General features: G+C 51.6%; 1 long non-coding RNA gene across 1 annotated transcript in view; it reads right to left on the bottom strand.

Annotated features, from left to right (window-relative positions):
- Window positions 1-26,165, bottom strand: part of LOC147711642 (uncharacterized) — a 540,558-nt gene that overhangs the window by 126,429 nt on the left and 387,964 nt on the right. The window contains exons 4-5 of the long non-coding RNA XR_015295953.1: window positions 12,199-12,219; window positions 11,351-11,371 (exon numbers count right to left, since the gene is read on the bottom strand). This is a non-coding gene — a long non-coding RNA (uncharacterized LOC147711642). The remainder of the gene's footprint in view (window positions 1-11,350; window positions 11,372-12,198; window positions 12,220-26,165) is intronic.

Genomic DNA, 26,165 nt, shown 5'->3' on the forward strand with positions numbered 1-26,165 from the left:
ACCAGTGTCCTGACCGGTTCTTCTTCCAGAGGAACTTCTCCAGTTGGGAGAGGGCAGACCTCTGGAAGGGGGTGCAGAGGGTGGGAGAGCCCACCTCTGACCCCGGTGCAACCTGAGGGGTTAAACCCTGGGTTGGAATGGCGTGCTAGGTGTACCCCTCGCAGGAGAAGGAGGAACCCTAGAAGAAGAGGTAGGGGGAGGAGAGCCTTCCCCGAGACTCCTGGTCCGCCTGAGGTTGTAGGCCCTAGGCTGGAGAACCAGTGGCAGTCTAGTCCTGTCTTGCAGACAGGGAGAGTGGAGAATGGCTACTATGTGCCAGGGGTTACTACCCCCCGCTCTGCGAATAGGCAAGGACCGGTGGCACCTGGGTGGTCCAGGGCCTAGTCCTGGCCGCGGACAGCTTGGGAGTACCAGTGGGGTAGCCCAGTTGGTCCAGACAGTGGTTTGAGAAATAATCCCATGGGTTCACCGTGGCGTAGAACAGGAGGGTGTCCCTGCAGTTGCGGGCCCGCGTCCGTGTTCTATCGCCCCAAGCAGGGAAGTCCATCACGGTGGTGATTGTTCTCCCCTGCGTTTTGGCTGGAAGGGGGTTGTGTTGGACTAGGCCCTTATGGCAGGTTCACCCCTAGACTTTTTGCTTGTAATGGTGACCTGGTGATGGTGATTTTTTGGGTTCTGCGCACTTTCACTGTGTCCCAGTGGAAAGTGTGTGCGCACTCTGAGTGCATGTGATGAGATAGGCCTGCCCTCCCATAGGAATGCATGGGGAATGTATGTGTCCCTGGTAGTTCCTGATGCGTGGGGTGTACAGGTTCGAATCTGATATGTGCGAACTCGTGAGAGTGAATGCTTCGCAATGGTGTGTGTTGCATGAGTGTGTCATATGTAGAAGTGCAACTTCTAGGAGTTGGCATATTAGAGTAAAATATGTCTGTCGTGTGATTGGCTGGAGCAGGCTGGTGAGCCTGGCTCCAGGAAGGCTGGATGGGTCTGCCCGGTGGTGAGTGGGAGATTAGCATGCTGATGGCTGGGGAGGAGTGTACCTGTGGCCTGAATGAGGCTGGGTTTTCCCCAGACAATGCTGGCTCCGCCCCCTGTGGTGTGACTGATGACCCTAGCCCTGCCAGTGAAAGAAAGGGGTGGTTGGGCCATCAAGGGTACTCAAGGACCAGCTGCGACTGGGTCTGCCCCCACCCTGTGCCAGAACAAAGGATTTGGTGTATAAAAATGGGGCTGTGTCCCCACTTAAACTGTTCTCTGCCAGGATCCTACTTGAGGGGGCTGCTGCTGCTGGGCCAGAGGACCGCCACTTGGACTGTCTCCCTGCCTGGAGACCCAGTGTGCTGGCTCTGGGCCCAGCCTTGCCCCCCTGCCTGCCTAGAAGGACTTTGCATGGACTTTTGCTGGCTTCCAGTGCCTGGAAGCGCTGCTTCTTGGCCCCTAGCGCCTGGGAGCGCTTTATTTGTGCCATTTAGCGCTGTGAGCGCTTTCTCCTGCCTACCTAGCGCTTGGGAGCGCTGTGCCTTCACCCCAGCGCAGGGAGCGCTTTGTTCGGCTTGCTAGCGCTTGGGAGCGCTTTTCTGGCTCAGCCGGTGCCCACCCGGCGATTGCCCCGTGTTGCCGATTTTGAAATCCCCTGGCAGGTGCCCACCCTGCCAGGGACATTGCTGCCCTAAGATCGAGTGCCCACATCGATTTATTTGCCCTTTTAAAAGAGCCGGTGCCCACCCGGCATTTCCTGCTTATCCCCCGCCTAAAAGTGCCTGGAACGGGTTGCCGCGCTGCCCGCGACGACCCGGAAGTGGTTTGCCGGCCGGCCAATCGGAGAGCGGCCCGACGGAAGTCCCGCCCCCACAGCCGTGACCCGGAAGTCAGGCAGGCCAGGGGCAGGACAGAGAGGCAACCGGAAGCGGACGGGAGGCCACCCCGCGCTCCAGTGAGGGAGAGAAGCCGGCGTCTTTCCTTGTCCCCCCAGGCTCCCAAAGCGAGGGAGAGCCCAGGAGGGAGAGAGGGGAGAAGTGTGCATAGAGCCCCGAGGAGCGGGAGCTCTCCTCCGACTGCCGCCGCCCAGGAGAAAGGACCGGAGTCCCCCACGAACCGCCCGGTAAGTGAAGGAGGGCTGGTGGGGGCTCCGTGACTGTGCAAGGCTCTGGGGGCAGTTCCTATTTGTTCGCCGAGCGGCCCCAGTTGGCAGAGGGCCGCTCCAACGCTTCAGGCGGCATCTTTTCGAGCCGAAGGCTCAGGGGGCATTTGTTTAGAGCCGGTGAGGCTCTACCTTGTCGGGGCACATTGTCGGTGCCCGCGCCCCCCCCTCCGGTGTTGAGGAGCCCGGAGGGGCTCTTGGGCATTTGTGTTTAGGAGCCCCGAGGCTCCAGGGCCCCATTGCTGTTTAAGAGCCCAGAGAGGCTCCAAGGGGACAGTCATTCTGCAGAGCCTGGGAGGCTCCCCCATCTTGTTGGCCCCATCATTGTGCTACCCAGTTGCCCAGCACTTTGTGGGCAACTGCCACGTTTAGGCCCCCTGATATTGGACACAGGGCGTCCTAGCCCCAACAAGGCCAGAGGGCCTAGGGACAGTCACAGGTGGTGACTTACGAGAGTTTGGCGCAATTGTTCATTTTCTGCACCTCTGAATGTATTGTTGATGCATCATGTGTTTTCCCTCCTTACACCTCTGAATGAATGTTATGCATTGCATCATGTGTTTTCCTTCCTTAGACCCCTACAGGTATAGCGATACTTAGGTGGTTTCCTTCTTGCTAGTACAGGTGGTACTAGCGAGGCCCAGGTTCCCTAGTGTAATCTCCTAAGATAGTGAGGGTTGCATAGGTGGTGCTCACCTGGTACCAGTAGTGACTGGTTGCATGTTATTTTTGTGCTACATTGATTTTACATTCTAAAAGTGCATTTCTGAAAGTGTTACTTCTAAAAGTGCTGATTCCTGACAGTGGTCCAGGTGGCCCTGTCTTGTAAATATCCCCTGTAAATTCTGCCCGTGCCTCTGGCACATTGTAAAGTGTGTGTTTTATCTAATGTGTTTTGGTGTAATACAAAGGCTATTTTTTATATAACCTTGTGTGGAGTTTCCTTTGTGGTGGGCCTTGGGTGTTGTTGCTGGGGTGCGTGCGCAAATACTTAACTCATATCGCCTCCAAGTTTAGCCTTGCTGCTCGCGCCATGTTACCTAGAGGTTGAGTAGGGGTTATCTTGGCGTGTAACTCCCTTGCCCTGACTTAGGAGTGGTGGTCTCTGACTGACTTTGGCGAAAGCCCTGGCCAGCCAGGGATCCCATTTCTAACAGTCTGTCTCCCTCCTGCCTGTCTGTCTCCCTTTCCCTCCCTCACTCTCCCTCTGTCTGTCTCCCTCTCCCTCCCTCTCGCTCCCTCTATCTGTCTCCCTCCTCCCTCTGTCTCCCTCCTCCCTCTCTCTGTCTACCTCTCCCTCTATCCCTCACTCTCTGTCTGGCTCCCTCTCCCTCCCGCTCCCTCGATGTCTCCTCCTCCTCCCTCTGTCTCCCTCCTCCCTCTGTCTCTGTCCTCCCTCTGTCTGTCACCCTCTGTCTGTCACCCTTTGTCTCCCTCCCTCTCCCTTTCCCCGTCTCCCTCCCTTCCCTTCCTTTCCCTTCCTCCCTCTCCCTCCCTTTTTCTCCCTCCCTCTCCCTCCCTCCATTACCCTCCCTCCCTCTGTCTCCCCCTTCCTCTCTGAATCCCTCCTCCCTCTCTGTCTCCCTCCTCCCTCTCTGTCTTCCTCCCTCCCTCCCTCCCTCCCTCCCTCCCTCCCTCCTCTGTCTGTCTGTCTCCCTCATCCCTCTGTCTGTCTCCCTCCTCCCTCTCTGTCTGTCTCCATCCTCCCTCTCTGTCTCCCTCCTCCCTCTCTGTCTCCCTCCCCCTCTGTCTGTCTCCTCCCTCCCTCTCTGTCTGTCTCCCTCTGTCTGTCTCCCTCTCCCTCCCTCCCTCTCCCTTTGTCTGTCTCCCTCCTCCCCCTGTCTGTCTCCCTCTCCCTCCCTCCCTTTCCCTCTGCCTGCCTCTCTCTCCCTCCCTCCCTCACCCTTTCTCTGTCTCCCTCTCCCTGTCTCCCTCCTCCCTCCCTCCCTCCCTCTGTCTCCTTCCCTCTCATTCCCTCTCTCTGTCTCCCTCTCCCTCACTCTGTCTTCCTCACTCTGTCTCCTTCACTTTGTCTCCCTCTTCCTTCCCTCCTCCCTACTGTCTGTCTCCCTACTGTCTGTCTCCCTCCTCCCTCTGTCTGTCTCCCTCCTCCCTATCTGTCTGCCTCCCTCCTGCCTCTGTCTGCCTCCCTCCTCCCTCTGTCTGTCTAACCTCTCTGTCTCCCCCCTCCTTCTCTGTCTCCCTCCTCCCTCTCTGTCTCCCTCCTCCCTCTCTGTCTTCCTTCCTCCCTCCCTCCCTCCCTCCCTCCTCTGTCTGCCTATCTCCCTCCTCCCTCTGTCTGTCTCCCTCCTCCCTCTCTGTCTGTCTCCATCCTCCCTCTCTGTCTCCCTCCTCCCTCGCTGTCTCCCTCCCCCTCTGTCTGTCTCCTTCCTCCCTCTCTGTCTGTCTCCCTCCTCCCTCTGTCTGTCTCCCTCTCCCTCCCTCCCTCTCCCTTTGTCTGTCTCCCTCCTCCCCCTGTCTGTCTCCGTCTCCCTCCCTCCCTTTCCCTCTGTCTGTCTCTCTCTCCCTCCCTCCCTCACCCTTTCTCTGTCTCCCTCACTCTGTCTCCCTCCTCCCTCCCTCCCTCCCTCTGTCTCCTTCCCTCTCATTCCCTCTCCCTGTCTCCCTCTCCCTCACTCTGTCTTCCTCACTCTGTCTCCTTCCTCTCTGTCTCCCTCCTCCCTCTCTGCCTCCCTCCTCCCTCCTCCCTCTCTGTCTTCCTCCCTCCCTACCTCCTCCCTCTGTCTATCTCCCTTCTTCCTCTGTCTGTCTCCCTCCTCCCTCTCTGTCTCCCTCCTCCCCCTGTCTGTCTCCCTCCTCCCTCTGTCTGTCTCCCCCTGTCTATCTCGCTCTCCTTCCCTCTCTCTCCCTCTGTCTGTCTCTCTCCTCCCTCTGTCTGTCTCCCTCTCCCTCCCTCCCTCTCCCTCTGTCTGTCTCCCTCTCCCTTCCTCCCTCTCCCTCTATCCGTCTTCCTCCTCCCTCTGTCTCCCTCCTCCCTCTCTCTGTCTACCTCTCCCTCTCTCCATCTCCCTCTGTCTGTCTCCCTCTCCATCCCTCTCTGTCTCCCTCCTCCCTCTGTCTCCCTCCTCCCTCTGTCTCTGTCCTCCCTCTGTCTGTCACCTTCTGTCTCCCTCCTTATCCCTTTCTCTGTCGCCCTCCCTTTCCCTCCCTCCCTCTCCCTCCCTTTTTCTCCCTCCCTCCCTCTCTCCCTCCATTTCCCTCCCTCCCTAACCCTCCCTCCCTTTCTCTCCATCCCTCTCCCTCCCTCCATATCCCTCCCCCACTCTGTCTCCCTCCCTTTCCTTCCCTTCCTCCCTTTCCCTCCCCCTCTCCCTCTGTCTCCCTCCCTTTCCTCCCCGCCCTCTCCCTCTCTCTCCCTCAATTTCCCCTACTCCCTCTGTCTCCCTCCGTTTCCCTCCCTCCCTCTCTCTGTCTCCAACCCTTTCCCTCCTTCCTCTCTGTCTCCCTCCTCCCTCTGTATGTCTCTCTCCTCCCTCTCTGTCTGTCTCCCACCTCCCTCTGCCTGTTTCCCTCCCCCTCTCTGTCTGCCTCCCTCCTCCCTCTGGCTGTCTCCCTCCTCCCTCCGTCTGTCTCCCTCCTCCCTATGTCTGTCTCCCTCACCCTCTCTCCCTTTCCCTCTGTCAGTCTCCCTCTCACTCCCTCGCTTACCCTTTCTCTGTCTCCTTCCTCCCTCCCTCTGTCTCCTTCCCTCTCGTTCCCTCTCTCTGTCTCCCTCTCCCTCACTCTGTCTCCTTCACTCAATCTCCCTCCTTCTTCCCTCCTCCCTACTGTCTGTCTCCCTACTGTCTGTCTCTCTCCTCACTCTGTCTGTCTCCCTCTCTGTCTGTCTCCCTCCTCCCTCTGTCTCCCTCCCTCCTCCCTCTCTGTCTCCCTCCTTCCTCTCTGTCTCCCTCCTCCCTCTCTGTCTTCCTCCTCCCTCTGTCTGTCTCCCTCCTCCCTCTCTGTCTCCCTCTGTCTGTCTCCCTCCTCCCTCTCTGTCAGTCTCCCTCCTCTCTCTGTCTGTCTCCCCCTGTCTGTCTCCCTCTCCCTCCCTCTCTCTCCCTCTGTCTGTCTGTCTCCTCCCTCCTTCTGTCTCCCTCTCCCTCCCTCCCTCTCCCTCTGTCTGTCTCCCTCTCCCTTCCTCCCTCTCCCTCTAACCGTCTTCCTCCTCCCTCTGTCTCCCTCCTCCCTCTCTCTACCTCTCCCTCTCTCCATCTCCCTCTGATGTCTCCTTCTCCATCCCTCTCTGTCTCCCTCCTCCCTCTGTCTCCCTCCTCCCCCTGTCTGTCTCCCTCTCCCTCCCTTTCCCTCTGCCTGCCTCTCTCTCCCTCCCTCCCTCACCCTTTCTCTGTCTCCCTCACCCTGTCTCCCTCCTCCCTCCCTCCCTCCCTCTGTCTCCTTCCCTCTCATTCCCTCTCTCTGTCTCCCTCTCCCTCACTCTGTCTTCCTCACTCTGTCTCCTTCACTCTGTCTCCCTCCGCCTTCCCTCCTCCCTACTGTCTGTCTCCCTACTGTCTGTCTCCCTCCTCCCTCTGTCTGTCTCCCTCCTCCCTCTCTGTCTGTCTCCCTCCTGCCTCTGTCTGCCTCCCTCCTCCCTCTGTCTGTCTAACCTCTCTGTCTCCCTCCTCCTTCTCTGTCTCCCTCCTCCCTCTCTGTCTCCCTCCTCCCTCTTTGTCTCCCTCCTCCCTCTCTGTCTTCTTCCCTCCCTCCTCTGTCTGCTTGTCTCCCTCCTCCCTCTGTCTGTCTCCCTCCTCCCTCTCTGTCTGTCTTCATCCTCCCTCTCTGTCTCCCTCCTCCCTCTCTGTCTCCCTCCCCCTCTGTCTGTCTCCTTCCTCCCTCTCTGTCTGTCTCCCTCCTCCCTCTGTCTGTCTCCCTCTGTCTGTCCCCCTCTCCCTCCCTCCCTCCCCCTTTGTCTGTCTCCCTCCTCCCCCTGTCTATCTCCCTCTCCCTCCCTCCCTTTCACTCTGTCTGTCTCTCTCTCTTCCTCCCTCCCTCACCCTTTCTCTGTCTCCCTCACTCTGTCTCCCTCCTCCCTCCCTCCCTCCCTCCCTCCCTCCCTCCCTCCCTCCCTCCCTCTGTCTCCTTCCCTCTCCTTCCCTCTCCCTGTCTCCCTCTCCCTCACTCTGTCTTCCTCACTCTGTCTCCTTCACTCTGTCTCCCTCCTCCTTCCCTCCCCCCTACTGTCTGTCTCCCTACTGTCTGTCTCCCTCCTCCATCTGTCTGTCTCCCTCCTCCCTCTCTGTCTGTCTCCCTCCTGCCTCTGTCTGCCTCCCTCCTCCCTCTGTCTGTCTAACCTCTCTGTCTCCCTCCTCCTTCTCTGTCTCCCTCCTCCCTCTCTGTCTTCCTCCCTCCCTACCTCCTCCCTCTGTCTATCTCCCTCCTCCCTCTGTCTGTTTTCCTCCACCCTCTCGGTCTCCCTCCTCCCTCTGTCTGTCTCTCTCTTCCCTCTCTGACTGTCTCCCTCCTCCCTCTGCCTGTCTCCCTCCTCCCTCTCTGTCTGTCTCCCTCCTCCCTCTGGCTGTCCCCCTCCTCCCGCTGTCTGTCTCCCTCTTCCTCCCTCTCCCTCTGTCAGTCTCCCTCCTCCCTTTGTCTGTCTCCCCCTGTCTGTCTCCCTCTCCCTCCCTCTCTCTCCCTCTGTCTGTCTGTCTCCTCCCTCTGTCTGTCTCCCTCTCCCTCCCTCCCTCTCCCTCTGTCTGTCTCCCTCTCCCTTCCTCCCTCTCCCTCTAACTGTCTTCCTCCTCCCTCTGTCTCCCTCCTCCCTCTCTCTGTCTACCTCTCCCTCTCTCCATCTCCCTCTGATGTCTCCTTCTCCATCCCTCTCTGTCTCCCTCCTCCCTCTGTCTCCCTCCTCCCTCTGTCTCCCTCCTCCCTCTGTCTCTGTCCTCCCTCTGTCTGTAACACTCTGTCACCCTCCTTCACCCTTTCTCTGTCTCCCTCCCTTTCCCTCCCTCCCTCTCCCTCCCTTTTTCTCTCTCAATCCCTCTCTCCCTCCATTTCCCTCCCTCCCCCTCCCTCCCTTTCTCTCCACCCCTCTCCCTCCCTCCATTTCCCTCCCCCACTCTGTCTCCCTCCTTTTCCTTCCCTCCCTCCCTTTCCCTCCCTCCCTCCCTCTCCCTCTGTCTCCCTCCCTTTCCTTCTCTCCCTCTCCCTCAATTTCCCTCCCTCCCTCCCTCTCCCTCTGTCTCCATCCCTTTCCCTCCTTCCCTCTGTCTCCCTCCATTTCACCTCCACCCTCTGTCTCCCTTCCTTTCCTGCCCTCCCTCTACCTCCCTATGCCACCCTCTGTCATCTCGCCCTGCCTGTGTGTCTGCCCGGGCTGAGACAGCTTCCCGGCACACACAGCCACACCCTAGCACTTCACAGGTCTTTAAAATACCATTTGCATGTTAATGTGGGTTTGTTGTATTTCACCTCTTCGCCCCTGGAGCTCCACTTTGACTATGACTGGTCGCCGGCCCACACAGAGCAGCAGAGTCTTTCAGAATCGTGCTGCTGCAACCGGCAGTGTTTGCAGACACTATTATTTTTTTTAAAACACCGGTTTGATGTCTGGAAGGTCCGCGGGCTGCTAGGGGAGGCTTGCCGGGCTGCTGGCGGTCAGCGGGCCGTACTATGAGTACCCCTGCACTAGACCAAGGTTATCAACCATGGGAATCACTTCTAAGTCAGATGGTGTGACAAGATTGACAGGGTGGAGCATTTGCCAGTTTATAATAATTTTTATTAGTTTCCATTATCTCCACACTGTAATGTTTCTCCCTCCCTCTTCCTCCCTCCATTACCCTCCCTCCCTCTGTCTCCCTCCTTCCTCTCTGTCTTCCTCCTCTTTCTCTGTCTCCCTCCTCCATCTGTCTGTCTCCCTCCTCCCTCTGTCTGTCTCCCTCTTCCCTCTCTGTCTGTCTCCATCCTCCCTCTCTGTCTCCCTCCTCCCTCTCTGTCTCCCTCCTCCCTCTGTCTGCCTCCCTCCTCCCTCTGTCTGTCTCCTTCTCCCTCCCTCCCTTTCCCTCTGTCTGTCTCCCTTTCCCTCCCTCCCTCACCCTTTCTATGTCTCTCTCAATCTGTCTTCCTCCTCCCTCCCTCCCTCCCTCCCTCTGTCTCCTTTCCTCTCGTTCCTTCTCTCTGTCTCCCTCTCCCTCACTCTGTCTCCCTCACTCTATCTCCTTCAATCTGTCTCCTTCACTTTGTCTCCTTCACTCTGTCTCCCTCCTCCCTATTGTCTGTCTCCCTACTGTCTATCTCCCTCCTCCCTCAGTCTGTCTCCCTCCTCCCTCTCTGTCTGTCTCCCTCCTGCCTCTGTCTGCCTCCCTCCTCCCTCTGTCTGTCTCCCTCCTCCCTCTCTGTCTCCCTCCTTCCTCTCTGTCTCCCTCCTCCCTCTCTGACTCCCTCTTCCCTCTCTGTCTTCCTCCCTCCCTACCTCCTCCCTCTGTCTATCATCCTCCTCCTTCTGTCTGTCTCCCTTCTCCCTCTCTGTCTCCCTCCTCCCTCTGTCTGTCTCCCTCCTCCCTCTCTGTGTGTCTCCCTCCTCCCTCTGTCTGTCTCCCTCTCCCTCCCTCCCTCTCCCTCTATCCGTCTTCCTCCTCCCTCTGTTTCCCTCCTCCCTCTGTCTGTCTACCTCTCCCTCTCTCCATTTCCCTCTGTCTGTCTCCATCTCCCTCCCTCTCTGTCTCCCTCCTCCCTCCCTTTCTCTCCATCCCTCTCCCTTACTCCATTTCCCTCCCCACTCTTTCTCCCTCCCTTTCCTTCCGTCTCTCCCTTTCCCTCCCTCCCTCTCCCTCTGTACCCTCCCTTTCCCTCCCTCCCTCTCCATCTCTCTCCCTCAATTTCCCTCCCTCCCTCTGTCTCCCTCCCTTTCCCTCCCTCCCTCTCCCTCTGTCTCATCCCTTTCCCTCCCTCCCTCTGTCTCCCTCCATTTCCCTCCCACCCTCTGTCTCCCTTCCTTTCCCGCCCTCCCTCTACCTTCTTTATGTCACCCTCTGTCATCTCGCCCTGCCTGTGTGTCTGCCCGGTCTGAGACAGCTTCCTGGCACACACAGCCACACACTAGCACTTCACAGGTCTTTAAAATACCATTTGCATGTTAATGTGGCTTTCTTGTATTTCACCTCTTCACCCCTGGGGCTCCACTTTGACTATGACTGGTCGCCGGCCCCCACAGAGCAGCAGAGTCTCTCAGAATCGCGCTGCTTCAACCGGCAGTGTTTGCAGACACTATTATTTTTTTAAAACACTGGTACGATGTCTGAAAGGTCCGCGGGCTGGCGAGGAAGGCTTGCCAGGCTGCTGGTGGCCCGCGGGCCTTACTATGAGTACCCCTGCACTAGACCAAGGTTTTCAACCATGGAAATCACTTCTAAGTCAGATGGTATGACAAGATTGACAGGGTGGAGTATTCGCCAGTTTATAATAATTTTTATTAGTTTACATTATCTCCACACTGTAAATTACAGCTCCCTGTGTTCTCCTCGTATATGCTGTAGGTGACCAGGAAGAAGGTCTTGTACAACAAGCCTGATAAATGCCAAGTTAACTAGGACATGGAAATGCTTATTTTAGAAATATAGGCAATGCATTACTAAGACAGACAGGGCTCAGACCATTTCAGATGGCAAATGGAAAATATATTCACAAATAGGAAGTGTCTTACATAATCAAAAGATGGAATTGAAAGCTTACACAAGAAAACTGTAGAACGCATAAAGAGAGGTCAATACATCTCAACTTTGTAAAGACTGGAGAGGAAAACAATATAACATTGGTGCCCTTTTCTTTTGGTATGATATTAAGCAAGAAAACAATAAAAAGGTATATTGTATATTTTGATCTCTCATAACCGAATCTTAAATTTCAGTTCTCATTTCTTAAACTGTTAATATATTTCTAGGCAATATGTTAGAGTCAGAGTATCAAGTATGAATTATTTTAAACTATGAGAACTTTAGACACAAACCAGTAAAGTTCCTGTTTACAATGCCACAAAAAACAGTTTCCAGGCTTGAACTGGGACAGAGTATTTAGTCTGTACAGTGGCAGCCAAATACCACTGGAAGAGATCATAATTAATCCAATGCTTCTTTATTAGAAGGTAAATTATAGCACTCACCTTTTTCTTTTTGGAGATTGTCTGTGTACACAAAAACATTTATTATGAACTCACTAGATTTTGTTTTTTATAATATCCATTTATTATTGCTCAATTTAAATACATACCTCTTTCTTTAATTAAATCACCTATCAGATAAATATAGAGAAGAAATAGTTAATATTGTTTTGAGTATGTGCAATTTATTTCGACATTGCCTGATGGTGAAAGTATCAGATTAAGGACAACTGAGAGAGGGTAGTACTAGCTATCTGGAAGGTGTTTACAACTACTTTTTGGAAAATGTTTGAAATATCATTTATCCATCAGAAATGTTGTTTCGTATAGTCAAAGATAGTTTATGCATTTCAAACTGACGTATAACTTTCATTATACGTTAAATAAAAATCCCTCAATCATTGCAATATTTTTTTTAAGTATATGACATCAAGTTGACTAGCACTATTCTGGTTAGGGGTCTTTAAAAAGCAATACATTTATTGCAGATTATAAAAAGTATTCAGCAATATCTAATATACAATATTTTGAAATCTTTCAAACCTCAAAACTATTTTGTTTAAAACCCAAGAATTATTTGGAAATGCATTCTTATGATATGTCTTCTCAGATAGCCTATAATAGATTATGTATTTCATAATGAGCATTTCTGGAGATTTTGAAAATGGAGTAGAAAGGTCTAATTGAAGTGAAATTACTTGGTGACAATCCTGCTGTATTATGCTGCTCGGTGGATTGGGTGCCTTTCTTACTGTGTAGGGCACTTCTGGGTTTGTATACAGGAGACATAGTCCAGCAATTAGACCCCCTGTAGAGCAAAATATAGTTCTAAACATCATGAAAACCAAATGATGCAAGATAGGAAGTAACAATCTTCAGACAAGATGGTAACAGAAGTACTTTACTTTGACTGGATTTTTGCTTGCCCTTACGCTTGTTTTAATGCGATTTCACATACCTTTTTCCTTCTGGAGAGTGTCTGAAATAGCAAAGACAAATGTGTTACTAGTGGAGATTCAATACGGACTGTTGCCAAATTTCAAAGGCAAACATTCAAGAGATGTCTGACGTGTGAATATTATGACAACTGAGCTAGAGTGTAATTCTCTAAATTCAAGCAAAAATGATGAGAATGAAAATGTCACAACACAATCATCATTTGACAACTTTAATTAAATAGAACAATTGAATCTGCATTTGGAACATTACATGAACAACAACTGTGTACACCAACTCTTCAGCTGTGTAAACACTTTGCATCGGTGCATACAAATTATCTTCATATTAACAGGAAATAAATAACGGAAAAATAATTGTGATGCAAAACCAGTGGAATAGTTTGAGAAATATGGGCCTAAGATACTGTTGAGCTGACTTGAGTAGAAAGGACATGCTATACTTAAAGATGGATTGAAATGTAAATGCTGAAAGTTTTGGCATCAAGTCAACTACTAAACACAGCAGCATTATCCAATACCAAAGGAAGAAAACAGATTAGGATTTAAAATTATATCATCCTAGAGGTGTGTGAGTGCCAAATCATTAGAAATGTCACTCAGTCTCTGGAGATGCATCATTCCCCATGGCCGCTCCTCTGCCATAGAGTCACATCCTTCTCATGTCTCACTTCCAGGTGCAAGAACTCAGTCAAAGCATGAATTAGAAATCCCTTTGGACTGCAATTCATATATAAAACACTGAGCAAGTTTTACAGTTTGCTGTGCTGTTACCTGGAAGGAGGAATCGCTGCTGCAGAAGGGAGGACCCAGTCAACACCTCGCGGAACCCGCTTCGCGGGTCCCGCATCGCCAAGGTCGCCCAGCCGAGTGTTGTTACCTGCAGGGTGTGTGCGCGAGTGACAGGGCTGCGAGCGCTGGGAACCGGGACTCACTCTCCCAGGAGCCCCGGCGATCCCGAGGCCAAGTCACCTGGCCCGCTCTCCCTGACCGCCCCGCCCTGCAAATCAGCTGAAAAGGAGCCCGCCCAAGCGGGAAACGGGGAAGTTCTACAGTTTGCTGTGCTGTTACCTGGAAGGAGGAATCGCTGCTGCAGAAGGGAGGACCCAGTCAACACCTCGCGGAACCCGCTTCGCGGGTCCCGCATCGCCAAGGTCGCCCAGCCGAGTGTTGTTACCTGCAGGGTGTGTGCGCGAGTGACAGGGCTGCGAGCGCTGGGAACCGGGACTCACTCTCCCAGGAGCCCCGGCGATCCCGAGGCCAAGTCACCTGGCCCGCTCTCCCTGACCGCCCCGCCCTGCAAATCAGCTGAAAAGGAGCCCGCCCAAGCGGGAAACCGGGAAGTTCTACAGTTTGCTGTGCTGTTACCTGGAAGGAGGAATCGCTGCTGCAGAAGGGAGGACCCAGTCAACACCTCGCGGAACCCGCTTCGCGGGTCCCGCATCGCCAAGGTCGCCCAGCCGAGTGTTGTTACCTGCAGGGTGTGTGCGCGAGTGACAGGGCTGCGAGCGCTGGGAACCGGGACTCACTCTCCCAGGAGCCCCGGCGATCCCGAGGCCAAGTCACCTGGCCCGCTCCCCCTGACCGCCCCGCCCTGCAAATCAGCTGAAAAGGAGCCCGCCCAAGCGGGAAACCGGGAAGTTCTACAGTTTGCTGTGCTGTTACCTGGAAGGAGGAATCGCTGCTGCAGAAGGGAGGACCCAGTCAACACCTCGCGGAACCCGCTTCGCGGGTCCCGCATCGCCAAGGTCGCCCAGCCGAGTGTTGTTACCTGCAGGGTGTGTGCGCGAGTGACAGGGCTGCGAGCGCTGGGAACCGGGACTCACTCTCCCAGGAGCCCCGGCGATCCCGAGGGCAAGTCACCTGGCCCGCTCTCCCTGACCGCCCCGCCCCTCATGTTCCTCCCAACCAAAGCCTACAAGAAGTGACGTGCCTCGCTGCGCGGGAGCGCGCGGGAGTGCCCGAGGCGAAGCCCGGGCAAAGGGCGGGCCCTCTGTGACCCTCAGAGGCACGAGAAGGCGAGGCGAGGCCACCCCCCTAAGGTTCGCCGTCTGGGATCAGGAAGGTACAGAACTCTATTAACCCTCATTACCCCCAGGTCTTCTGCCATCTGCCTGTGGATCCTGACACATACCTTGGCCAATTGGCTTGGTCGTTTGTAAGAGGTAGGCATTATGGTAAGGAAAAAGCCCGCATCTGCTGCGACGGAGCCCCTCAACACAATGCTCTCATATGTGGTTCAAAAAGTCAATAAGATCAACAATGAGAGGAGGCAATCGCTAGGCTTGAGCCAATCGCCAGTTCTTCCGTTAGAAAGCCCGCCCGCAAGGGCATCTGCTCCAGAGTTAATGACCACACCGCCTGATTTTCCCCAGTCGAATAGCCTAGTTCATATCCCACAAGACTTGGCCAGCGATGCAGAAGATCCTCATGTTTTGGTTAACTCGTCGGCCAATAACGGCAATACCTCAGAGCATAATCACCAGTCATTTTCCATCGAGGAAGTACCGTCACCGGGGCAGCCCCTTCCACGGCCAGTGAGAACCTGTAGAAAATCTCACTCAAAGAGAGGGGGGAAACAACAAGGCAGGAGAAAGGCAGCTACACCACCCCCAAGACGTGAAGGGCAACAAATTGACTTTGATGCCGAAGCAGAATCCAGACGTATTATTGACGATGAACTCTTTAATCGGATCCAAGATATGATTGATATAAAAATTAGGACAATCATCAAGCCCTTGATTGGTAAACTGGATAAATTAACTTCGGAGGTTAAGAAGGCGGGGGGTGCACAAAGTAATCTGGTGGTAGAGGTGGCCAATCTATCTGCTCTTGTCACAAAATTGGCATCGGGAGCCGTAGAGGCTCTACCAAATGAGAGTGTCCCACAGCCTATACTGCCAGAGGGGCCCTTAGCAGTAGCTTCAACTCTATTAACGGCTCCCATTCAGGACCTAGCAGGCGGAGCCGCGCCGACATCATCATCAGGGGACATAATTGGGACAATACATGAGGATGTATCAGCCCAATTCATTTTGGAAGCCTCCCCAGTTGTGCTAGTACTAGCAAATGTCCCAGTCTTAGCACAAAACAAAATAGAATCAAAACAGGACTTGAAGGATAAAGCTCTTCATTGGCTTACTACAAACATGACCATGGCCCCCCAAGGGATGGATAGTTTAGCAAGGGATATTGTTATGACCAGGAGGGTACCTTGGATTGGGTCCAATCCCAAAAAATTTAAGGGGGACTGTGTGATTATAAACTTTGCCAACACAGAAGTCCTCCCAAAAATTTTGAATAACATCTTCCCACCCCAAAGGCGGAGCGGCTCTATAGTCCCGCTCACCCTAAAATTCTTCTATAGTGAGGCTCAGCTCCCTACTTTTTCTAACCCTACTAGAGTTAGGAGAGCGAATAACGCCCCAAACTGGGAAGGCGGTTTTAGACATAGATTCCCCAACGAGCGCCCTGGGCCTATATTTAACTTTGAGCACGGAAGATCTAACCACGCGCATGAGTCAAATTTGTGGCCTCCCATGCCACCAGACCCTGCCGTCAATGGTTGGGGCCCGGGTTGGATGGGCCAAGATCCCATTGGGCGAATCAATAGGTTCGTACCATGGGCGAGAAACAATTACTTTCCAATACGCCCAAATACCCCTTTACCTATGTGGAACATCGCAGCTATGGGTCAAGGTCAGGCAGCTACCCCTTTTGATTGGGGGGGGCGGATTGGGGAATAGGTATGCTCCCTTAGCGGATCTAAACAACTGCGATTGACTTAAACCTTGCAATGTCCGAGCAAGTGAGTCCATAGCTAGACCCGAAATAAACCTTAGCCAGTGTTACACCAATGCTGATCCCCGCCTGCTTACATTTTATGATACACCTGAGAGTTATGTCCCGTTGGACAACCCTGGGCTATCATACCAGGGGGAGGGTTGCATAGCGTCAACCCTGAACATCGTTCCAACACAGAACGCACCTGAGGTAGCTCAGAATAAGGCGGTCAGATCCTTAAGCTTATCTGAGGGGTGTTTGTTGGGGGAAAAAGAGCTGAGGTTACCTACCAACGCCTGTAAAATTATAACATGGAACATAGCTGGCTCATCTGGAAAACGACAGGACAAAGCATGTGTGAGCTTTATTTCTAAGCAACATATAATTGCCCTGCAAGAAACGTGGGACATATCGGCTAATTTCTGGTGGGATGGATTCACCTGCTTCTCTATCCCTGCAGTCCCTAGCCGCATGGGCAGAGCTAAAGGAGGTTTGGCCATTATGTTTTCTCTAGATCTGAAGGGCACCTATAGGCAGATAAATACAGATTCCGTAAACATCCTAATGGTTGAAAGGATGACTAGTAACAATTGCAGGACGATATATATTAATTTTTACAACTCTAGGAACAGCGAACACAGTGGGAGTAATGTCGCTAACCTAGATAATATCTTAAATAAAGTGTCTCAGAATATCTATTTAGTTTATGAGTTTATCCTATTAGGAGATTTTAATATTCATCTATGTAATTTGGGTTGTATGGGAAGAGGTGACAATGTAACTGAGGGGGGCGAGGAGGCCCCTCGGGGCCCCCACTTTGAACACTCTACAGAGGGGCTTGAGTTAGAAGAATTATTAGCAAACCATGACCTCTATGAACCCGATAAGGGTGTTAGGGCGCCAACCTACATTGGCAGTCACCATGGCTCAGTGATAGACTACATCTTTGTTTCACAAGGTATTTTAAACCGGTCTATGGTCTATTGTACAGTCATAATACCCTACAGTGACCACAACCCTGTACTACTTGAAGTGGCCTGGGGTGGCCAGATGGGAGCACCGCCAAAAGCACTTAAACCAGCACACCCCCTGAAACCCTGCGACCAAGACAGACGACTGAAATGGGCCAAAGTGATCCCGGATAATTTCTATGAAATAAATTTTCCAAAAATAAAGGACAAAGTGGCCATCTGTCAAAAATCGGGGGCGCAAGGTAAAGAAATTATAGAGGCTTTTGAGGAAATTTGTGGCCAGGTGGCTAAGGATCTTTTAGTCAAACCAAAAAAAGGATTTTCTGGTACAAAACGTTGGTTTGATTCTGCTTGTTCAAAAGCGCACAGAGCATTGTTGACAGCGTTAAAAACCTCTCCCAGGGCTGGGGAGGATATTGTTAGATTAAGGAAACGCTACAAGGTTGCCATTAAGAACCGCAAAGAATCCCTTAAACGCGAAGCATGGGAAAATCTCCTCTCAGCTGCAGTACTGAAGGACAGTAAAAGATTCTGGGAGATCATTAGACAACCTTTATTTTCTGAAGACAATAATGCTCTTATGGACTGTGTGATCACCGACGACAAATGGCTAAACCACTTCAAAAATGTATATGAGGGTGGGTCCAAAGGAACTGCAGATGTTTCAGTACCTGCTATAGTGGCAGACCCGTTGGTCTTCAACCCCGAAGAAGTAGAAAAAGCCCTGATGGCCACAACAAGACATAAAGCTCCCGGCCCTGACGGTGTTCCCGCTGATTTTTTCATGTACTCTCCCAAATTGTGGTCGGCGGTATTGTCGAAAGTGTTTAACGCAGCCAACAACCATGTACCCAGTTCTTGGGCCACATCCACCATAGTCCCTATCTATAAAAATAAAGGCCAGCGAGATGATCCCGCCTCCTATAGGCCCATATCTCTTTTGGACTCAACGGTAAAAATATTGGGCAGAGTTCTTCTAGCCAGACTTAATGACAACGTTGAGAGCCGTGGAGGGCTGTCTGAACTACAATATGGATTCAGAGACAAAAAGGGGACGATCGAACAATGTATAAACTTACATCTATTAATTTCTAAATATACAGTGGCAAAGGAGGGCTCCATGTTCCTTGCATTTATGGACCTCTCCTCTGCCTTTGATCTGGTGAATAGGTCGAAATTGTGGCAGTTATTGTTGGAGATGGGCCTTGATGAGTCTTTGGTTGTGTTTATGGCTAAACTGCACCAGGAGCTTTTTGCAGCTGTCCGAGTCACAAATGATGGCAGACGTACCCCCCTGTTTAAATCCCTTAAGGGGGTGCGGCAAGGCTGTATTCTAGCCCCTGTATTATTCACCATCTACATCAACAGGCTGGGCAGTCATCTGCAGGGACAGGCAGCCGACGTTCCGCATGCAGGAGATGTCAAAATTCCAGCGCTCCTGTATGTGGACGATGCAGTGCTGATAGCCCGCACTGGGGTAGGCCTACAGCATCTCCTGGACGCTTTTGGTAGCTTCATGGAGACGCTGGACCTTAAGGTCAATGCCTCTAAATCACACACGATGGTCATGGGGCGTGAATGCAACAAAAAAAGACACAAAACATTTTTTTGCAGGGGAGTCCCTGTCACCAACGTGTCCACATTTCCATATTTGGGGGTAATATTTGACCAGAAAGGAACTTGGGGCCCTCAGATAAGAGCAAAAAGATTGGCGGTAATAAGATCCTCCTCAGCGGTTTTGGGCTTTGCTGGGAAGCTAGGGGCTAGGCCCATGCAAGCTCTTCTGAAAATCTACAAGAGCAAACCAGTGGCCATAGCGGCCTATGGTTCCCAACTGTGGGGTTACGTAAACCTGGATCCAATTCAGAGAGCAGAAAATAGATTCATTAGATCCTTGCTCTCAGTCCCGCAATCCACCCCAACGTATTCCATCCATAAGGAGGTGGGTCTGCCCTATCTGTCTGATACCCTGAGCCTTGCTCCGCTAACTTTGTGGCTGAAATTGTGGACAAATGATGATCTACCTCTGAACCACAAGATTTTGCACGATGTCTTATCCTTGGATAAATACACCAGTATCCCTTGGTTGGCATACGTAGCTAAAACCCTTGCAGATCTGGGTCGCCCAGATCTTTTTTCATCTCCGGAAAATATTAGGAGACAGGACATAGTAACCATCAAAGAGTTATTTAGGGATAGGCAGGAAGCACGGAGGGAGGACCTCGAATTGTTGAAACCTGCAGTAAGGGCACATAACCTCCTGGTTTGTACACCCTCACTCGCCCCCTACTTGAACTTTGTCACATTCCCATATCACAGGTTTTTATTATCAAAGTTCCGATTTAATTTGATACATTTTTATCTAGGTTCATTTAAGACCTGGCAGAAGCCTGAGCAGGCCCCACCGTGCTGCTGCGACAACTTTTCGGTGCAGGATACTCTGCACTTTGTTATGTTTTGTAGTATATACCATGAGCAGAGAAAGAAATATTTGTTGCCTATTTTGAAAAAAGCTGGTTTTGTCCAAGTAAGACCAGCCCTGCTCTTTCTACAACTACTACCTAACATACATGTTACTTTTTGTATGGCAAACTTTCTGGTAGCCGCAATGCGGGCGAAACCTGTTAGCCATAGCTTACTTTAAAACTTCTCTTGTTGTCTGAGCATGTTTGCGTGATAGATTTGTATAGAAATATTTTATCCATGTCTAAAATTTTTCTTCTGTTTGTTTATTAGGTTTTTTTTTTTGTGTGGGAAATGTAAATAGATGTATAGTAGGCATTGCATTGCAAAGTAATTTTTTTTTTCTTTTATGTTCTTTGTATGACTTGTAATAAGTCGAATAAAGATATTCTGACTGACTGACTGACACTGAGCAATTCTTCATGATAAGTATTTTCTTGGAATAATAAATCCCACAAGATGAGGTCAGGGACACAGTAGAACTCCAACACCTAATTCATTTATGAATATCACATTCAAACACACTAAGAACAGGAAATATATTTTACAATATTTATAATGAACTACTAACCTAGAACATAAAATATGAATGATACTAAAACAGACTATAAAAAGAAATACAAAGATGCAATTCATGGTCAGCGAAAACAGCAAGAAAAATTCTAACATTTTTATTGAGTCCTCATTATCCTAACTGCCTTATGCTTCATTGAGATTTATATTATCTTTGCTTAAGCAGTAAATAGTAAATGGTGCCTGAGATTCTAGGCTGATTCACCCGACATGCTTATGATTTAGTTACAAAATAGCAAGTTAGCTATTTCCTGTCATGAAAAAGAAGCATGTAGAAGAATGGAACATGAACACTGACCAGCTGTAATGTATTTCCCCCCCCTATGTCACCTCCAACTGAGGATTGGGCTACACACTGGATTAACATTGCCTCTATAGCTATGCCTGGAAGACTGTCTCTATCTATGATCTGATATCTGATATTCTATTGTATACTACTTGCAATTTTTATGTTATCCTACTTTTTATTTTGTAAGCAATTACAAGATTTTAAGATATTAAAGCAAGAATAGGACATGACAGAATGGCAGGAAATGTGCCAACTCATTTATCATAGAGACATAGAATTTAGTTAACATATCAATCAATCAATCAGTGACACTTATAAAGCGCGCTACATACCCGTAGGGTCTCAAGGCGCTGGGGGGGGGGGGTGCCGCTACTGCTCGAACAGCCAGGTCTTCAGCTTCTTCCTGAAGGAGAGGTGGTCTTGGGTCAGGCGCAGGTCGGACGGGAGGGAGTTCCAGGTCTTGGCGGCCAGGTAGGAGAAGGACCTTCCTCCTGTAGTCGCTCTTCGGATGCGGGGGACGGCGGCGAGGGCGTGGTTGGCTGATCGGAGGTGGCGTTTGGGAGCGTAGAAGTTGACTCGGCTGTTGAGGTAGCTCGGGCCTTGGTCGTGTAGGGCTTTGTGTGCGTGGGTGAGGAGGCGGAAGGTGATTCTCTTGTTGACGGGGAGCTGAAGGTCTCTCAGATGTCCGGAGATGTGGCTGGATCGTGGGATGTCGAGGATGAGTCTGGCTGAGGCGTTTTGGATCCGCTGGAGTCTCTTCTGGAGCTTGGCGGTGGTCCCGGCGTAGAGGGCGTTGCCGTAGTCCAGTCGGCTGGTGACGAGGGCCTGGGTTACGGTCTTCCTGGTCTCTGTGGGGATCCACCAGAAGATCTTCCGTAGCATGCGTAGGATGTTGAAGCATGCCGAGGAGACGCTGTTGACTTGCCTGGTCATGGAGAGGGAGGAGTCCAGGATGAAGCCCAGGTTTCGTGCATGGTCTGTCGGTTTGGGTGCGGTGCCCAGGGCGGGAGGCCACCAGGAGTCGTCCCAGGCGGAGGGTGAGGAGCCCAGGATGAGGACCTCCGTCTTGTCCGAGTTCAGTTTCAGGCGGCTGGTCGTCATCCACTCGGCTACCTCTTTCATCCCTTCGTGCAGGTTGGCTCTGGCGGCGGCGGGGTCGTTGGTCAGGGAGAGGATCAGCTGGGTGTCGTCGGCGTAGGAGATTATGCTGAGGTGGTGTTTGCGTACGATGGCCGCGAGGGGGCTCATGTAGACGTTGAAGAGGGTGGGGCTCAGGGATGATCCTTGGGGGACGCCGCAGATGACTTCGGAGGCCTCTGACTTGTACGGTGGTAGGCGGACTCGCTGTGTTCTTCCGTCGAGGAAGGAGATGATCCATTCCAGCGCCTTGTCCTGGATTCCGATGTTGCTGAGGCGCCGTACTAGGGTGCGGTGGCAGACCGTGTCGAATGCCGCGGAGAGGTCTAGGAGGATGAGGGCCGCTGTTTCTCCATTGTCCATCAGGGCTCGGATGTCATCGGTGGCGGCGATGAGGGCGGTCTCGGTGCTGTGTTTGGCTCGGAAGCCGGACTGTGAGAGGTCGAGGGATCCGTTCGTCTCGAGGAAGGCGGCCATCTGCTTGTTGACGGTCTTCTCGATGACTTTGGCTGGAAACGGGAGAAGCGAGATGGGGCGGTAATTCTTGAGGTCGGTGGGGTCCGCTGTTGGTTTCTTGAGTAGAGCGCTGAGTTCGACGTGTTTCCAGCTTTCAGGGAAGATGGCGGTGTCGAAGGAGGTGTTGATGATGTCTCGCAGGTGGGGTGCGATGACAGCGTCGGCCTTGTTGAAGACGTGGTGAGGGCAGGGGTCGGTCGGTGATCCGGAGTGGATGGAGTTCATCGTGCGGATGGTGTCTTCGGTGCTGATCGGGGTCCAGGCGTGGAGGGTGGTGGTGGGGGGGGGTGGCTGGTCGGTCGTGGTGTGCGTTGGTTGGTTGTTGAAACTGCTGTGTATGTCCGTGATCTTGTTGTGGAAGTATGAGGCGAGGGAGTTGCAGAGGTCTTGCGATGGGGTGATGTCGTTGTTTCCTGCACTGGGGTTGGAAAGCTCTTTCACGATGTTGAAGAGTTCCTTGCAGTTGTGTGCGTTGTTGTCCAACCGGTCCTTGAATGCTGTTTTCTTGGCGGCGCGGATCAGCTGGTGGTGTTTCCGGGTGGCAAGTTTGTAGGAGGTCCTGTTGTCCGGTGTCGGTTCCCTTTTCCAGACTTTCTCGAGGGCTCGGCAGTTCTTCTTGGAGCTCTTGAGTTCGTCGGTGAACCATGGGGCCTTCTTGCTGCCGGGTCTGCTAGGCGGGGTCCTCAGCGGGGCGAGTTCGTCCGCGCAGTTGCTGATCCACTTCGTGAGGTTGTCGGCGGCCTGGCTGGGGTTCGCTGAGCTGGCAGGAAGGTGTTGGCTCAGGGAGGTGGCGAGCTGGTCTGCTGTGATCTTGTTCCAGCTTCTGCGGGCGGTCTGTTGCTGGTGTTGGTGGGTCGTCGTTCTCTTGAAGGTGAAGTGGACGCAGCTGTGGTCCGTCCATTGAAGCTCTGTGGCGTGGCTGAAGTCGATGTCTGTGCTGGATGAGAAGACGGCGTCGAGTGTGTGTCCGGCGAGGTGGGTGGGGGTGGACACCAGTTGCTTGAGTCCCAGGTTGGCGAGGTTGTCGAGCAGGGTGCTGGTGTTGTGGTCGTTGTTGTTCTCCAGATGGAAGTTGAGGTCTCCCAGGAGGATGTAGTCAGCGGAGGGGAGGGCATGCGGGCTGATGAAGTCGGCGATGTCCTCGCTGAATTGCGTGCGTGGTCCAGGGGGTCGGTAGATCAGGGTGCCTCTGAGGGTGGTGTTCGGGTTGGTGTGGATCTGGAAATGCAGGTGTTCGGCGCTGGTCAGGGTGTTGTCGGTGCTGGTCGTGAGACGGATGGTGTTACTGTGGATGATGGCGATGCCTCCTCCCATCTGGTTGGCGTTTCGGTCCCTCCGGACGATCTTGTAGCCCTCTGGGATAGCGATGGCGATGTCGGGAGCTGAAGAGGCGTTCATCCAGGTCTCCGTGAGGAAGGCAACGTCAGGGGCTGTGGCGTCTAGGAGGTTCCAGAGTTCGATGGCGTGTCTGTGGACGGAGCGGGTGTTGAGCAGGATGCACTTGAGGTGGGTGCTGCTGGAGTTTGACTTGGCGGGTGCTGGTGCGGGGCTGGTCCGGATGCAGGAGAACTTGCAGGCGTGGCAGCTGAAAGGTCCGTGGGTGCGTCTTGGAGTGGCTTGGTGGCATTCTGGGAGTCGGCCGGTGTTGAGAGCGATGAGGGTGGCGGCTGAGTACGTCAGGCGGGTCGGTCGGGGTCTTCGTGGGCCAGGGGTCCTGGCGCTGGTCGCGATCCGGTCGCTGACGGGCGCAGACGGGCTTACCTTTGGCGCGCCTTCGGCGCACAATCGGCGCGCCCGCTGCGCATGACCGCTGTGCGTTCGCACGGTCGCCATTTAAGGCGAAGTGCGCGGGTGGGCGGAGCAGCTGGGAGGCGGGAGCGGGGAGGGTTACAGAAGACAAAAAGGGGCGGGGACAAGCGGCGGTGGCGGGAAGGGAGGGCGGGGGGCGGCGCGGTAGGCGGACAACAAGGAAGGAGAGCAAACACGGGGAAAAATGCTAATACAATTAAACAGGCACAAATTAACGTAAAAACAGGGCAAAAAGAGAGTTAAACCAAGTTTACACAAGCAAGCACAAAAAACCGTCAAAACAAGGGCAAAAACACTCGCAGCGGCGGCAGCCGGCAAACGAGGCAGCAGCGAGGCAGAGGGCAGGCAAGGGGCACACGCAGCAGCTGGTGGCCGTGCGGCGCGGGGGTGTCCCACAACATACATAAACATTCCTGGATAACAGGTACATATGGTGCTGACATTTATAGTATACCTAAACAGCTTTTTAATATCACACATTTTATAAAAGAAATAGCAAAGATTGGAAAATGCCCAAAAATTGAATTCCTAGAGTCTGAAAGGACAAAGGGCCATATGTAGGTAATCTCATTTTACTGATTCCTAAATACCTAATTTTACCAATTCCGTATTTAGGAATTGGTAAATTGAATGTAGGTAAAAATTTGGTACATTTTACTGATTCGGTAATATTCGTTATTACCGAATTGGTATTTAGCGATTCAGTAATTCCCATTCATTCCTATGGGCCTGGAGGTCCATTGGAATGAATGGGAAGCAATTCACAATTACCAATTCAGTAAATAACGAATCTGTAATAAGGGGAGCATATTCAAGGGTAGCAGGGTGTCACATTGACACCCTGTTGCCCCCTTGAAACGTGCATGTGTGCACATGTGGGCACATACATGCCCTAAGGGCATGTATGTCTGCCATATGGCACTTTTAAAAAAGCAAATAATTGCCTTTTTGAAGGTATTCTGTATTTACCACCAACTTGTAGTTAGTGGTAAATAACGAATCCTTATAGCAAAAATGCACTCAATTGAGTGCTCCCTACAACGGATTTAGGATTCGGTAATTTACCGATTCCTTAAATTAAGAAATCAGTATTTTACCGATTCCTTAAAATAACGAATCGGTAAATTAAGAATCCTTAAATACAGCCTCCAACATCTCAAATGCCTAAATACCGGTCGGTAACGGGATAATTACTGATTTTCGGCCGCTACCGACCGGTATTTAGCTACCTACATATGGCCCAAAATGATTTAAAATAGAAAAGTCTGACCGTGAATTGTCATAGTGTTCCTGACACATCCACTAACAACTTTAAGCCACTGGGCAGCTCCTGATTGACCTATTAGCTATCACTGCAGGATGCCTGTAAGTAAATAAAAAGAGTTTTCAAAGTTGGAAAGGGATTCTGGAGCAGTAACCTTTATCTCTTGCGCTGTTCTTGGCCAGACAAACTCATTCCTTGCACCTTAGAAGAGGCTGGGTTCTACTTGTTTGTCATGATGGATTCTCACACTGCGCATGTGTATAGCCCTATAGATAAAGGTGTACTTTGACAATTCGAACATTACAGAGCTTGAGCTTTGGCAGTGCTGATATAAGTTCCATGTCTCCATACGAAACACACAAGAAGCAATGTACAACTATCCTTGTGTATTTTTAATTACTGGGAGTGTTATTGACAACTCTGCAATGGCCATCAACGCCCAATGTTGGTTATTATCCTTTCAGTTCGTACATTTGAAGAATTAAATACTTACAACACTCTCTATGCATCTCTTAATTTATTGGGTTGATATGTGGCATAAAAGCCTCATAACTCATCAATTGCAATGTCTTGGGTATCCCTGGTGGATGGCCACTGTTCCTAATTCAAAAATACATCCTAATTCTTCAGTGCATTTCCTGAGTGATTGTTAAACTGAAGATAGAGTACTCTACAGAGAGGTAATTCATTTATTTAACCTGCTCATGAGAGTTTTTGAATTTAAATAAACATCGCCAAAAGGTGAAGTTTGTTAATTAAAAGTAACTGTCCATAAGGCATATGGAGTTTTGTCCCAATGTACGGAGCAATGAGTGGATATACCTTTTGTGGACTGTGATATCTCGAATGAATCATCTGAGAAGAAACATTTTCTAAACAGCTGTTCATTAAATATGGCTAACTATGACCAGATGGTCCAATGACAGGAATGCACTAGGCCAAGGTTTTCAACCATAGGAATCACCTCTCAGCCAGAGGGTATGACACAATTGACAGGGTAGAGTATGTTTATAATAGTTTCCATTATCGCATTAATTTAAATTATACCTTCCTGTGTTCTCCTCGTATATGCTGTAGGTGACCAGGAAGAAGGTCTTGTATAACAAGCCTGATAAATGCCAAGTTTACTAGGTTAAGGAAATGCTTATTTTAGATATATAAGCA

This window comes from Lissotriton vulgaris, chromosome 5, assembly GCF_964263255.1.
Source record: "Lissotriton vulgaris chromosome 5, aLisVul1.2, whole genome shotgun sequence".
NCBI lineage: Eukaryota > Metazoa > Chordata > Amphibia > Caudata > Salamandridae > Lissotriton > Lissotriton vulgaris.